Here is a 14655-nt window from a genome sequence, read left to right as displayed (position 1 = left end):
TTGCTTAGAACCAGTGGGCAAGCAAGCAGTGTCGTGGGAAGGGAGGCCCAACAGGGTCGGGTAATTCGGGCAGGGCAGGGGGCGCGGGCAAGCGGGCAAGAGCACAGGCAAGCCGGGCAGCAGGGAAACTCCCCGGGTTGAGAAAAGGCACGCCTTGGTGGGACTCCTCCCCAGCGGACCCGCCAGCTATACAAAAGCCTTTTGTATTGAGAATTCGGGTCCGCCCACCTCACCCACTTGGGTTTGAACTTCGAACCCCACAAGCTAAGAATGGCTTTACTAATTTGAGCTAGCCACCAAGCCCACAAGCTTGGTTGTGGAATGGCACCGAAAAAGTAAATGTTAAGCAATACTCGGCAGGCACTTTCCCACACAAACTCACACACACACCTATTTTTAGGAAATTTTAAGGATAATGTTAATGGAGTTCTCGGGCTCGGTTTGCAGAGATTGAAACCTCTATGCAAAGCTTGCAAGGAAGGCTTCAAGATGGGATGATTGAAGCTTGATAAGTGCAAGATCGGGAAGATTAATTGAAGGTGCAAATCACTAGAAAATTGACACAAAAGTGGCTTAGGAACGCAAAAAATTGGATGCTAATCTTCTCCCAAATCAAACCTATCTAGCCATGGAGGGTAGCGGCCTCTTGGGTGTGCCAAGGACATGCCCACACATAATTAGATTAAGGCCTAATTAGTGAGATGCAACTAATCATGAAGAATGTTAATGGGCCGTGATAATGAAGTGCAAATTGATCTAATGGAGATGTAAATGATTAACACACACTAATGCATAATGAAAATCCTAGCTAGCACACCATAGCTCTGATACCAAATGTTAGGATTTGGATCGTGCTAGCTATGATCCAAATGTGAGGATTTGGATCCAAATGTTAGGACATGCCCACACATAATTAGATTAAGGCCTAATTAGTGAGATGCAACTAATGATGAAGAATGTTAATCGGCCGTGATAATGAAGTTGTAAGGTCTCTACTTTCAAATTTCACACAAGTTCTATTTTGTATTTGAATTTTTTTAACCATCACTCATTATTTAAGATATTCAAGTTCAAATTATGAATCGTAGGTTGAGAAAACCTAGAATTTAAAATTTACGCTACATATGAATCACTAATTAACTTATTGTAAGACTTAGTTACTGATTGTAGAATTTTCTTTTACTACTGTAAAGTTAATATAAGACTGTAAAGTTTAACTTAAAAATGTAAAGTAAATTATCATTAAGGAAATAAATAAAATAATTATAAAGACAAAAGAATACATAGGGATGACAATTGAAGGCACATGGACTCACCTGGACTCACATAGGAGGGGACAAAGTGGGACACACTGTCACATGAAAAGGAGAGGCTACTCTTGACTAATCTTAATGAGGGGGGGCCTGTGTGGCCTTATCTTTTGATGATAATGACAAAGTGGTCAAGCTGATGGGTACCACAAGGGTACCAAAAACGCGGGTATGATTTTTGGGGGAAAAAAATAAAAATAAAATAAAATAATAATTATTGTTTTTTTGGAAAAAAAAAGCTGGACGTTTTCTTTTCTGCTATAAATAGAGCATCCATGCTCACACTTTAGACATAGAGATTGCCTCTATAGCGCTCACGAAGTGCTGCCACTTCTCTTAGAGAGAAGGCGTCCACAAACCACTAAGAGAGAAAAAACTCTAGTGGACTAATAAGGTGCGTATTAATTGAGCATTCAATTAGTTTTAAGAAGTATATACTCTAATCTCTCTAATAGATTAGTAAGATTCAATTAGTTATGTGTGTGTGTGCTATCTATTACTCTAATCTCTAATGGAGTAGTAAGATTTAATTAGCTATGTGTGTGTGTGCTATCTCTTACTCTAATCTCTCTAATAGATTAGTAAGATTCAATTAGTTATGTGTGTGTGTGTGCTATCTATTACTCTAATCTCTAATAGATTAGTAAGATTCAATTAGTTATGTGTGTGTGTGTGCTATCTATTACTCTAATCTATAATGGATTAGTAAGATTCAATTAGCTATGTGTGTGTGTGTGTGCTATCTCTTACTCTAATCTCTCTAATAGATTAGTAAGATTCAATTAGCTATGTGTGTGTGTGTGCTATCTTTTACTCTAATCTTTCTAATGGATAGTAAGATTCAATTAACTTTAGAAAAGATGTGTGTGTATGTTTTCTCTTACTCTAATCTCTCTAAGTATACCTACTCTCTCTAGTTAGTACATATTCACTATTAACTTATACATTGTTAATTGAAAGTTAATACATAAGAGAACTCATCATATTCTTATTATACATGATGAAATTCTCATTCACCAATTTTATTGTCAATTAGATTAAGTAGAATTTTGAATAATACTAAAAAATTGATTTAGTTAAAGTATAGAAATTGGATTAGAAATGTGAAGCATAAAAGTAATGCATTCCTAAACTTTCACTCGTAGTTTACACATTTAATTTTTAATTAATTACGATTAGAAAATATTTGATGTATAGAAATTAGATGTAAAACAACAACACTAAGTGTGAATCCGAGTTGGTGAGGGCTCAAATTGTAGACTCTCTTTGGAAACAAGCAGATTACTAGGGAAATTGACCAATTTAAAGTTCTAAGTGTATAATATAAGTGTAGTACAAAAAAATGGCTCCAAAGCGTGCTCGAACACAAGGCGCTAATGATCATGAAGCCGGTACAAGTAACGGTGGAAGTCCTGCGGAACATGCTATGTCTCCACCAATCGGACCAATCGGAGCTATGGTACAAGTTAGTATTGCAGTTTCAAGTTATGCATCATTGCATATGCGAGACCATAGGAAGATATTATTTACTTTATGAAAAGAAAACACGGACGGAAACCACGGGGCTTTACCCCAAGAAACTCGTCATATGTTTGACAAGTAGGAAAGATTGTTTGGTTAAACTGGTTGCTATAGGAAAGAATATTTGTCCGAAACCTTGGGTATGGTTTCTCTCAAGTCTCTCTACTTATTAGCGCTGGTATTATGTGGCAGTTGCCGAGGCGTGAGATGACGCCCAAGATGGCACCGCTGATGCTGTGGTGGGAGTACACCCAGATTAACCCAGCTCGATACTGCGGTTTTGTTTTTCCGTGGCGTGAGGATGACGCCCAGATTGGCACCGTTGTTGCTGTGACAGGAGTACGTCCAGATTAGCACAATGAATACTTGTCGAGCGGTATGGGATGCTCATGAGGATAAGGGTTTTTATAAATAATGTATATACCGATCGGACATAATAGCGTCAGTAGAGATTCTTGAGTGAACCTAATCCAAGGGTTGTTGGTTTAAAATTGGACGACTTCTTGTTTGACAATTGTTTGTAATACTGTTTTAACGAACCAGTATCATAAATAAAGTAAAGGAACATGTATGTTTAAACAGTGTGGTAGTAATTAGATAACAAAAGAAGGATGAGTGTGGTGTGGAAAGTGGGAGAATGATACCCCGACGGTATCATGTTATGGACGGGTGGACCCGATGAGTAGGGTAACTTTCCAACGCTAGAATTTTTTTTTGGTCATAATTCTTAAAAGAGACAAACCTTGGCGGCTGTGCTTCTGAAACATGGAGAAAAAAGCGCACAGGTTGGTCACTCTAAGATTTATACTTTTAGGTATAATTGATTATAAATAGTTTTTAGATAGGGTTATGGTGGTCACGCTCCGCCATAGCGAGATAGGACCAATCCTTCACTAATGGTTCATGCCCGTGGCTACGTAGTAGCTAAGGCAATGTCCATTGGTTTTTCCTTATCAGGATTGGAGACCTATCAAAGGTACTCCGCTCCTCTTGACAAGGGGTAGGGACCTCACAGAAGTGAAAATCAATCTAATGGAGATGCTAATGATTAACACACACTAATGCATAATTAAAATCCTAGCTAGCACACCATAGCACGATCCAAATGTTAGGATTTGGATTGTGCTAGCTATGGTGGATGAAAGAGAAACATGGTGCAAGTGTGTGAGTGTGTGTAAGCAAGATTTTCACTCAAGTGAATTAGGTTCCAAGATAGATTATCTTGGACTCATAAACACAATCTTGAGTATTGACTTAGCTTAGCACAAGCTCACCATAGACAAGCATGTAGTGCAAAATGAGTTGTGGTTTATTGATTCAAGAAATGAGCTTTAAGTAGCTCTACAGCCTTGCTCCACAGTATGTGGGATAAATACACTCTCCTCTCCTTGACTCACACTTTAGGACAAAGCTCACACTTTACAGCTTATGTATGCAGTCCTTTCACTATTGTTGGCACATGATGCACTTGATCTGCTCCTGGATCGCGCTATAACTTATTCGGCTCTCTGCTCATATATAGAAACAAACCCCTAGGGATTTGTGTTATTTTATCTCTGGCATGCCTCCATCTGCTCGTATACATTTGCAATTCACACACACACACACACACACACACACACACACACATACATGCACACATGCACACACACACACACACACACACACACACGCACTGCTGTACTCCCATACAACACCTTCCTTCATACCATCCACACATAGGCATGGTTGCGAGATAAGGACATGAAAACATACAAAGTATCCCAAATTTTCATGGGACTGCTTTGTAAAATAGGGCCACCATGGTTACCAACTTCAGTTAACAAGATCGTGTTCTTTTGATGCGCACACCCACATGAGCTTCCTCATGCATGCAAGCAAGTGAAATGATATCAACCAATATGAACCTTGGTGACACTAATCGACAATGTAGAGGTAGGTGCTTATGCACCTACTCAATATATCTATTTTTTTAAAGATTAGAGTACTTTTGAATGTTTCTCGGTTCCTAGGATCTGGCTTTTGGAACACTTGAACTATGGTTTTAATTTGCTGATGTGGTAATCCCTCAATGCTGGGTTGTTAATACATTACATTATTGACTTGTTGTGACCTCCATACAATATGTAACCCAAGTTACAATATGTTCATCATGGTTGATAGTGTAAATGAATATGATATCTCGACTTTGAGATAATTGACTCAGGGATTTCAAGTTGATGCTCTTGCACATACTTAGTACTTAAGCTTTTCATGATGGTCGAGCTACTGCTTCTTTACCACATGCATAGATGATTTCCATCTACAACTATGTACTTATCAATAGGTACGCATCAGATGATACACATACTCATCAGATTGCCATCAGATGATACACCTACTCATCTGATGTCACACATCAGATTGCCATCCATAGTTTTCCTTCTTACGTAGTGGGTTAACACACATTAGTCACAATTGCATGTGTACCATCGTTTTCCAGTTGGATATACTTGCATATGTATGAGATTATCTAGTTGTCTTACCTTTTCAGCTCTTATGGAGTCTGGCGGTGATTGCACCCAATACTACAAATCATATCCACATTGATAATATTGTAATAATTAGATATGGAAATGTGCATAGCTTATACATCATGAGGATACATATATAATAGTGATCACACACTCGAGTACAGGCATTGAACGATTACCAATAATTTGGAAATTTAGGATCTGTCATATAAAAATCAATTTGTTGGTCCTTTTATGATGACTAGCTGGCTAAATTGTCTGATAAGCTGGATGACTACTTAGGTTTAACTACATAGTATTATGGACATTTCTTTGACACATAATATCTCTTGATTTTTTGAGAATGTAACCCATGTTTTTAGAGTACCACAGATGGTAACCATAGTGATAAGAAAGGATGTGCTTTTTATGTGGATTTATAGCAGGACTTCAAATATCTTGAGCAACCTAGTTGTTAATTGTTTAGATTTTTCACACATGGTTTTGGGCTAAAAAAGCATGGGTTTTTGCAGCTGATGCTAGTCCTTTTCACACTTATGGTGTTAGGTGTATGACTATAGATGAGTATACTCATTTTAGTAAATTTGGTACTGGGAACTTCTCTTTAATTCTTATTTTTTGTTGAATAGAAGCATAACTTTTGAAATTAGTGTTAGTGTTTTACTTTGAAAACACTCAAATGCTTCCAAAACGGCCTTAATCCTCGCATGAGGGTCTTGGATGAGATGGCATTGGACAAAACTTTTGAAAGTTGATCCAAATTACAAAGGAGATTCTATTTGATTTTTCTTGGAAGTAGATGATGCAAATATATGACTCATATACTTGATCTGTGTTAAGTTGTTAGTTTTTGTTATAATTCTTGACATCAATAACAAGGGGAGGGAGTTGTTGACTCATGTCTTCCCAATTATTGCCAATACTGATAAACTTGCATTTTTTAGATGGTGGCAAGTGGTAAGAGATTCTTTCCTTGGGATTACAACGATAGCTGCAGCAATAACAAAAGATTATCCACTATTCAATTATTTTTATTAGTGATAGATGACCCTTATATATGATTCTTTGGTAATAACATGTAATACACTATATGTGAGTATCAAGTTTAAATGTCAACTGTAGTTTTAACTTTATCTACTTGCTATCTAATGCATACATAAGGTTTGGTTATATACACGTTGATTTGTCTCTAGTCCCATTGTATGGTTCAATAGTTTGTAAAATCAAACTATTGCTAGATAAACTTTCATAAACACACACACAAGGAGAAGTATATACCTAAATCAATTCACATCAAGATTAGTGTTAACAAAAAGACAAATTAAAAGATTTAGAAACCAACACAATCCAGAACATCTTTGCCAAAAGTCCAATTCCTACCCAATCTATATCAACTTTGCCAACTAAAATACATGGCAAAAAATGTGTCACAAAATTTTACAACCTTGGGCTTTACTCTAAGTTTGAATATGTGCATTCATGGCTAAGAGCATTGTAGACATGCCTAACATGGGTTGATGAATGGACATGTTTTCATTTTGTCTCAATCCAAGAACTCTCAAGAAAATGAAGTACAAGTGCTTGCAAGCCAAATACTAATTTTTATTGGACTCCCTATCGATGAAATCAAGGCGTGTGCAATAGGGCTCATCCTTGATGTGCACCTCATCAAGGCATGTCCATCCACTATGTGATGCTCTACCTTGAAGACTTCATGTCCTTTGTCTACAACAAATTTGTCTTCAATCACCTTAACCTTCAAACAAAGAGCGAGGCCAATTTTCTTAGCTGCCTCCTTTGCAATGGAAGTTTGAGATTTGACTCTTATGCCATTTCTTAGTATTGAACTATTGCTACTTGCTTTTTTGGAAGCAAAAGAAGAATCACCTCCACCCCTGAGAGGAGTTCGCATTGTTGTTGCACTCTCGCTATCCTTTCTAATTAACTCCACTTAAAATCCTCCTTTAAGTAGTACCTCAACTTCTTCATCAGTGAGATTCGTTCCTAGATCAACTGGCCAAGTTGTTGTTGGAGGAGCTGGCCTTGGTTCTATATTATGATCCACCACATAGAAATGAATAACATGTATGGGAGAGAACCAAAACCATTGTCATAGTAACCCATTTGGATGTTTTCTATACCTCTCAAAGGATGGTCCAGGAGTCCCTATACTACATGCCACAATATTTTGTCCACATCTTTTTCCACCGCTGGAGGTGCCACTACATGTCACACGACTACTGAGAGGGGTTTTTCTAACTGCCCACATAGCTTCAATGACCTTTACACTATCTTTGAAAGAAGCTTCATCAAGGTATTGGGCATTGTCATTGCTTTAAAAGATAGCAAAATGATTTCTGCACTCCTTATGTCGATAGAGTTTTGCAATGCTTGCTCTGCAAAGAGTTGTTCCTTTCAAGGACTAGTAAGGTCTATGTAGGGAACATCCACCAATGGAGTAGCCATGCCATTTGAATTTGACACTGTTTCATCTTTGACTAGCACCACGAACTTTGCAGAGAGAGATTTGTCTGCAACATAAAAATCCTCTCCCTAGTGATTGCTTGTTCTCTCCTTTGGCACTGTGTAAGGTCTCTACTTTCAAATTTCACACAAGTTCTTTTACGCATTTGAATTTTTTTAACCATCACTCATTATTTAAGATATTCGAGTTCAAATTATGAATCGTAGGTTGAGAAAACCTAGAATTTAAAATCTACGCTACAAAATTCTGACATGTTTAACTATATGAATCAATAACTAACTTATTCCAAGACTTATTTACTAATTGTAGAATTTTCTTTTACTACTGTAAAGTTAATATAAGACTGTAAAGTAAATTATCATTAAGAAAATAAATAAAATAGTTATAAAGACAAAAGAATACACAGGGATGACAAATGAAGGCACATGGACTCACCTGGACTCCAATAGGAGGGGACAAAGTGGGACACACTGTCACATGAAAAGGAGAGGCTAGTCTTGACTAATCTTAATGAGGGGGGACCTATGTGGCCTTATCTTTTGATGATAATGACAAAGTGGTCAAGTTGATGGGTGCCAAAAGGGTACCAAAAACGCGGGTATGATTTTTTGGAATTTTTTTTAAAAAAATTATTATTATTATTATTTTTTTGGGAAAAGAAGTTCAACGTTTTCTTTTCTGCTATAAAATAGAGCATCCATGCTGACACTTTAGTCATAGAGATTGCCTCTATAGTGCTCACGAAGTGCTGCCACTTCTCTTAGAGAGAAGGCGTCCACAAACCACTAAGAGAGCAAAAACTCTAGTGGACTAATAAGGTGCATATTAATTGAGCATTCAATTAGTTTTAAGAAGGATATGTGTGTATGTGTGCTATCTCTTACTCTAATTTCTCTAATAGATTAGTAAGATTCAATCAGCTATATGTGTGTGTGTGCTATCTCTTACTCTAATCTCTCTAATAGAGTAGTAAGATTCAATTAGCTATGTGTGTGTGTGTGTGTGCTATCTCTTACTCTAATCTCTCTAATAGATTAGTAAGATTCAATTAGCTATGTGTGTGAGTGTGCTATCTTTTACTCTAATCTTCTAATAGATTAGTAAGATTCAATTAGCTTTAAGAAGGATATGTGTGTGTGTGTGTGTGTGTGCTATCTTTTACTCTAATCTCTCTAAAAGATTGGTGAGATTCAACTAGCTTTAGAAAAGGATGTGTGTGTGTTCTCTTTTACTCTAATCTTTCTAATGGATAGTACGATTCAATTAACTTTAGAAAAGATATGTGTGTATGTTTTCTCTTACTCTAATCTCTCTAAGTATACCTACTCTCTTTAGTTAGTGCATCTTCACTATTAACTTATGTATAGTTAATACATAAGAGAACTTATCATATTCTTATTATACATGATGAAATTCTCATTCAACAATTTTATTGTCAATAAGACTAAGTAGAATTTTGAATAATACTAAAAATTGATTTAGTTGAAGTATAGAAATGGAAGTTAGAATTGGATTAGAAATGTCATGCATAAAAGTAATGCAGTCCTAAACTTTCACTCGTAGTTTACACACTTAATTTTTTATTAATTATGATTAGCAAATATTTTATGTATATAAATTAGATATAGAACAACAACACTAAGTGTGAATCCGAGTTGACGAGGGTTCAAATTACAGACTCTCTTTGGAAACAAGAGATTACTAGGGAAATTGACCAATTTAAAGTTCTAAGTGTATAACATAAGTGTAGTAAAAAAAAATGGCTCCAAAGCGTGCTCGAACCCAAGGCGCTAATGATCATGAAGCTGGTACAAGTAATGGTGGAACCCCTGCGGAACATGCTATTTCTCCACCAATGGGACCAATCGGAGCTATGGTACAGGTTAGTATTGCAGTTTCAAGTTATGCATCATTGCATATGCAAGACCATAGAAATATAATATTTACCTTATGAAAAGAAAACACAAACACAAACCACAGGGCTTAACCCCAAGAAACTCAGCATATGTTTGACAAGTAGGAAAGATTGTCTGGTTAAACTGGTTGCTATAGGAAAGAATGTTTGTCCAAAACCTTCGGTATGGTTTCTCTCAAGTCTCTCTACTTATTAGCGTTGACATTATGTGGCAGTTGCCGAGGCGTGAGATGACGCCCAGGATGGCAACGTTGATGCTGTGGTGAGAGTACACCCAGATTAGCCCAGTTGGATACTACAGTTTTGTTTTGCCGTGGTTGGAGGATGACGCCCAGATTGGCACCGTTCTTGCTGTGGCGGGAGTACGTCCAGATTAGCACAACGAGTACTTGTCGAGCGGTATGGGACGCTCATGAGGACAAGGGTTTTTATAAATAATGTATATACCGATCGGACATAATAGCGCCAATAGAGATTCTTGAGTGAACCTAATCCAAGGGTTGTTGGTTTAAAATTGGACGACTTCTTGTTTGACTATTGTTTGTAATACTGTTTGAAGGGCTGTTTTAATGAACCAGTATCATAAATAAAGTAAAGGAACATGTATGTTTAAATAGTGTGGGAGTAATTAGATAACAAAAGAAGGGTGAGTGTGGTGTGGAAAGTGGGAGAATGATAGCCCGATCGTATCATTCTATGGACGGGTGGACCCGATGAGTCGGGTAACTTTCCAACGCTAGAAATTGTTGTTTTTAAGTCATAAATCTGAAAAGAGACAAACCTTGGCGGCTCTGCTTCTGAAACATGGGGAAAAAAGCGCACAGGTTGGTCACTCTAAGATTTATACTTTTAGGTATAATTGATTATAGATAGTTTATAGATAGGGTCCGATTATGGTGGTCATGCTCCGCCATAGCGAGATATGACCAATCCTTCACTAACGGTTCATGCCCGTGGCTACGTAGTAGCTAAGGAAATGTCCGTTGGTTTTTATTTTTCAGGATTGGAGACCTATCAAAGGTACTCCGCTCCTCTCAAAAAGGGACAGGGACCTCACAGTGGTATTAGAGCCTCGGTTAAAGCTTGGGGAGATTTTTACATTGATGTTTGGATATTGAAGGATGCGAATGTTTGAAATAATAGAAGAACCTAGAAAAATTGATTTGAATTTTTATATGGTATTGAAGACTGAACTTTCCTGGTACAGAAAAATGTTTATTCAGCCTACTAGAAATTCCAGGTGTTCACCATCATGTTTGAAAATGCATGCCAATCACCAAATTATCAGTTTCGAAAAAGGGTGATGATGATTTTGGATAGGGTGTTTGCACCACCTATTCCAAGGGTGCATAGAGGATGGGGAATCAACTGGAGTCCCTCTGGATGAATCTATACCATCGATGCTGACAAGATATGGTGTATAGATACCAACCTCAAGAAACTTCGATGGGCAAAGGAGTTAAAAGTCATCGAAGTTTATCTTTTCCTTGGTACTAAGAATCCGGATGCTACCATTACCTTGGGAGGAGAAAAGATATCTTAGACTCAATGGGTCTATAACCAAGTTACAAAAGTTATCCATGGTGGTAGGATTCGACCCATATGTGTATCTCGTAGCTTTCAAGGGTCAAAGGAAACTTATTATTTTGATTCTTTAGCCTATCCTTTTGTAGTCACTAAACTCAAAATATAGAGACATTACAATCCTTGTACCTAAAGACTACCAACCTTGGTAGCAAATAATGTGTATATAAATAAAGTTTGGATTAATATTATCTTTTGTTTGTATTATTGTCTGATCAAGTCTTGCCTTAAAGTGGATTAAAGTTAGAGTATCCAATAAAGTTTCACTTAATCTATATTGCACAGAGTGCGGTGTACACATGTCTTCAAGAGAAAAAACTACTTCTCAAGCAAGCTAAACGTCCCTCTTTCAAAGGGGAAGGAGCCCTAGTTGAGCGCAATGCAGAAGTGTGGCTCGAAGAGATGGAGGTTTATTTTGCTGCTGCTGGTACTACTACCGATAACCAAGCAATGTTGGCTATGTTTCGTCTCACGGGGGATGCCAAGCTTTGTTGGAAACAACACTGCAAAGATAATCAAGTAGCTCATAACACTCAAACTTGGAAAGACATTAAGTATGCTATCAAAGGACGTTATCTTCCACTTGCACACGAATCTCTTAAGATGAATGAATTCTTCAACTTACGTCAGTTTCATCTTACAGTGGAAGAATACTACTCCAAATTTGTAACTCTTAGGCACTATGCTCCGCCAATGACCGCAGATCAACAAGTAGCCCGTTTCTGCCAAGGGTTAAATGTTCCTTTAAATACTGGTCTAGAAGCCATGAGGCCTGTAAATTTGCAAGATGCTCTTTTAAGAGCTAAACCCTTAGCTAAAGAGATGTCAAACTCTCAAAGGGTACGAAATGGAAATTTAAGGAATGCTGGAAGGAGAGGACGGACTATGATGTGAAACCAAAGGCAAGTTCACCCAGTTCACCAAACTCATCCAATAGTTGCATCTTTAGCAAATGGAGCTCAAAATGCAGATCTTAGATGCTATGAATGCAACGAGCTAGGACATTTCAGGAATGTATGTCCTAGGCGAGTCTCCGTAACAAATACACCTAATCAAGCTAGAGGACGAGGCTAGATAATAAATTGTGGAGGAAGAATTGGAGGACAAGGTCGAGGGCGCAGAATGGCTGCCAGAGTCAATGCTATCATAGGAGAACCAACATTGGGAGAAGAAAAAGAGGAAAGAGAAACTCTACATGCTGCAATTGATAACCCAAGAGCAAGACAACAATATGCTATCATTCAAACACCTGCAAATCACCAAGGTGAAAAATTTGAGCTTCTTATTCATTGTGGTAGTACTCATTCTTTCTTGTCACCTAAATGTTTAAGGAGGTTAGGACTTAATCAACACCCTGCAAGAAAGATGAGAGTTGAATTAGCCAATGGAAAGGAGGTGTTATCTCAGTACACTGTGGGAAAAATAGATTTCAAGTTGGGAGAATACTCTACTTCTGCTACTTTTCGAACCTTACCCATAGGAATCTATGACGGAATTCTTGGAATGGATTGGTTCGCCAGTCATAATGCCAATATCCATTGTGCCCAAGGAAGTGTTACTTTTGTGGACAACCAAGGTCAAGAAGTCACTATTCAAGGCCAGAATGGACGACCAAAAGCTTACTTGGTCAAAGCTAATCGTCTTTTGAAAGGGTTACGCAAGGGTCAACAAATTTTTGTAGTCAAGTTAAACAAAGTAGAAAAATCTTCTTCCAGCCCTGAACCAATGTGGCTAGAATAATTTTCGGATGTTTTCCTCGCTGAACTTTCTGAACTACCACCACCTAGGGAGGTAGACCATGAAATCAAAATTTTTCCAGGTAGTGAACCAGTCTCAAGAGCGCTGTACAAGATTCCACGTCCAGAGGCTATAGAACTCAAGGAGCAGCTCAAACAGTTGATTGAGCAAGGGTTTATCCGACCTAGTACATCTCCATGGGGTGCACCTGTTCTCTTTCAAAAGAAAAAGGATGGCTCTCTTCGACTTTGCATAGATTATAGGGGCTTAAATCAGGTTACCATCAATAATAAATATCCAATTCCTCTTATTGATGAGATGCTGGACAGATTACATGGAGCCAAAATATTCACAAAGATCGATCTTCGATCTGGCTATCATCAAATTCGAATCTAGGAGGCTGATATCTCCAAACCAGCTTTCAACACTCGTTATGGTCATTACAAATTTACAGTGATGGCTTTCGGACTTACGAATGCTCCTGCAACTTTCAATCGTCTGATGCACGATATCTTTAGAGAATTCTTGGACAATTTTTTCCTAGTATTCTTTGACGATACCTTAATTTATTTCAAATCAGAGGAAGAGCATGAAGGACATGTTAGGAAAGTGTTAGAGCTTTTACACCGAAATAAGCTGTATGCAAAGAAAAGAAAATGTACCTTCTTTACCCCTAAGGTCTGTTACTTAGGGTTTATCATTTCACCTGAAGGAGTCTCTGTTGACCCTGAAAAAGTCAAAGATATTGTGGAATGGCTTCAACCCACTTCCCAAACCGAAGTCAGAGGGTTCTTAGGTATCACAGGGTGGTACAGGATCTTTGTAAAGGACTATGCTCTTAAAGCTGCACCACTAACCGACTTTCTAAAGAAAGGAGCTACGATACTTTGGGAAGGAAAACATGAATCTTTCTTCAAACAGCTTAAGGAGTATCTTGCTTCAGAACCTCTCTTAAAACTTCCAGATTTCACCCAAGAATTCGAGGTGATCACAGATGCTAGTAACCTTGCATTAGGAGGAGTCCCTACTCAAGAAGGAAGGCTTGTAGCTTATACTTCTCGGAAGCTTAGGATTCATGAAGTGAATTATGCTACACATGATTTAGAATTGCTAGCAGTTATTCACGCTCTCAAGCTATGGAGACATTATCTATTGGGACGCAAATTCCAATTGGTAACAGATCACAAGAGTCTTAAGTGGATTTTTACCCAACCTAACCTTAACATGAGACACAGGAGATGGATAGAGCTCATGCACGAATATGATTTTTATATTAAATTTAGACCAGGTAAGGATAATGTTGTGGCAGATGCCCTAATCCGTAAAGCTTTTCTGGGGGCAATTTCCATGGCTAACAACCCTATTTTAGAAAAGGTCTCGAATGCTGCTGTCAGAGATGCAGATTACCAAATGCTTGCTAGTATCCTACATGAAGAGAGGGTATCATCAAATCAGCCTAAACCTCTACATTATTCCTTAGAAGATGGGAAAATTTACTATAGGAATCGACTATGCATACCTAAGGAGTCTACCCTAAGGAATGCTATCCTATATAAAGCAGATGATGGCCCAACTTCAGGACATCCAGGT

Source organism: Adiantum capillus-veneris, chromosome 9, assembly GCF_014529385.1.
Source record: "Adiantum capillus-veneris isolate H3 chromosome 9, ASM1452938v2, whole genome shotgun sequence".
In the NCBI taxonomy this organism is placed as follows: domain Eukaryota; kingdom Viridiplantae; phylum Streptophyta; class Polypodiopsida; order Polypodiales; family Pteridaceae; genus Adiantum; species Adiantum capillus-veneris.
Note: the sequence above shows the minus strand (reverse complement) of the source record.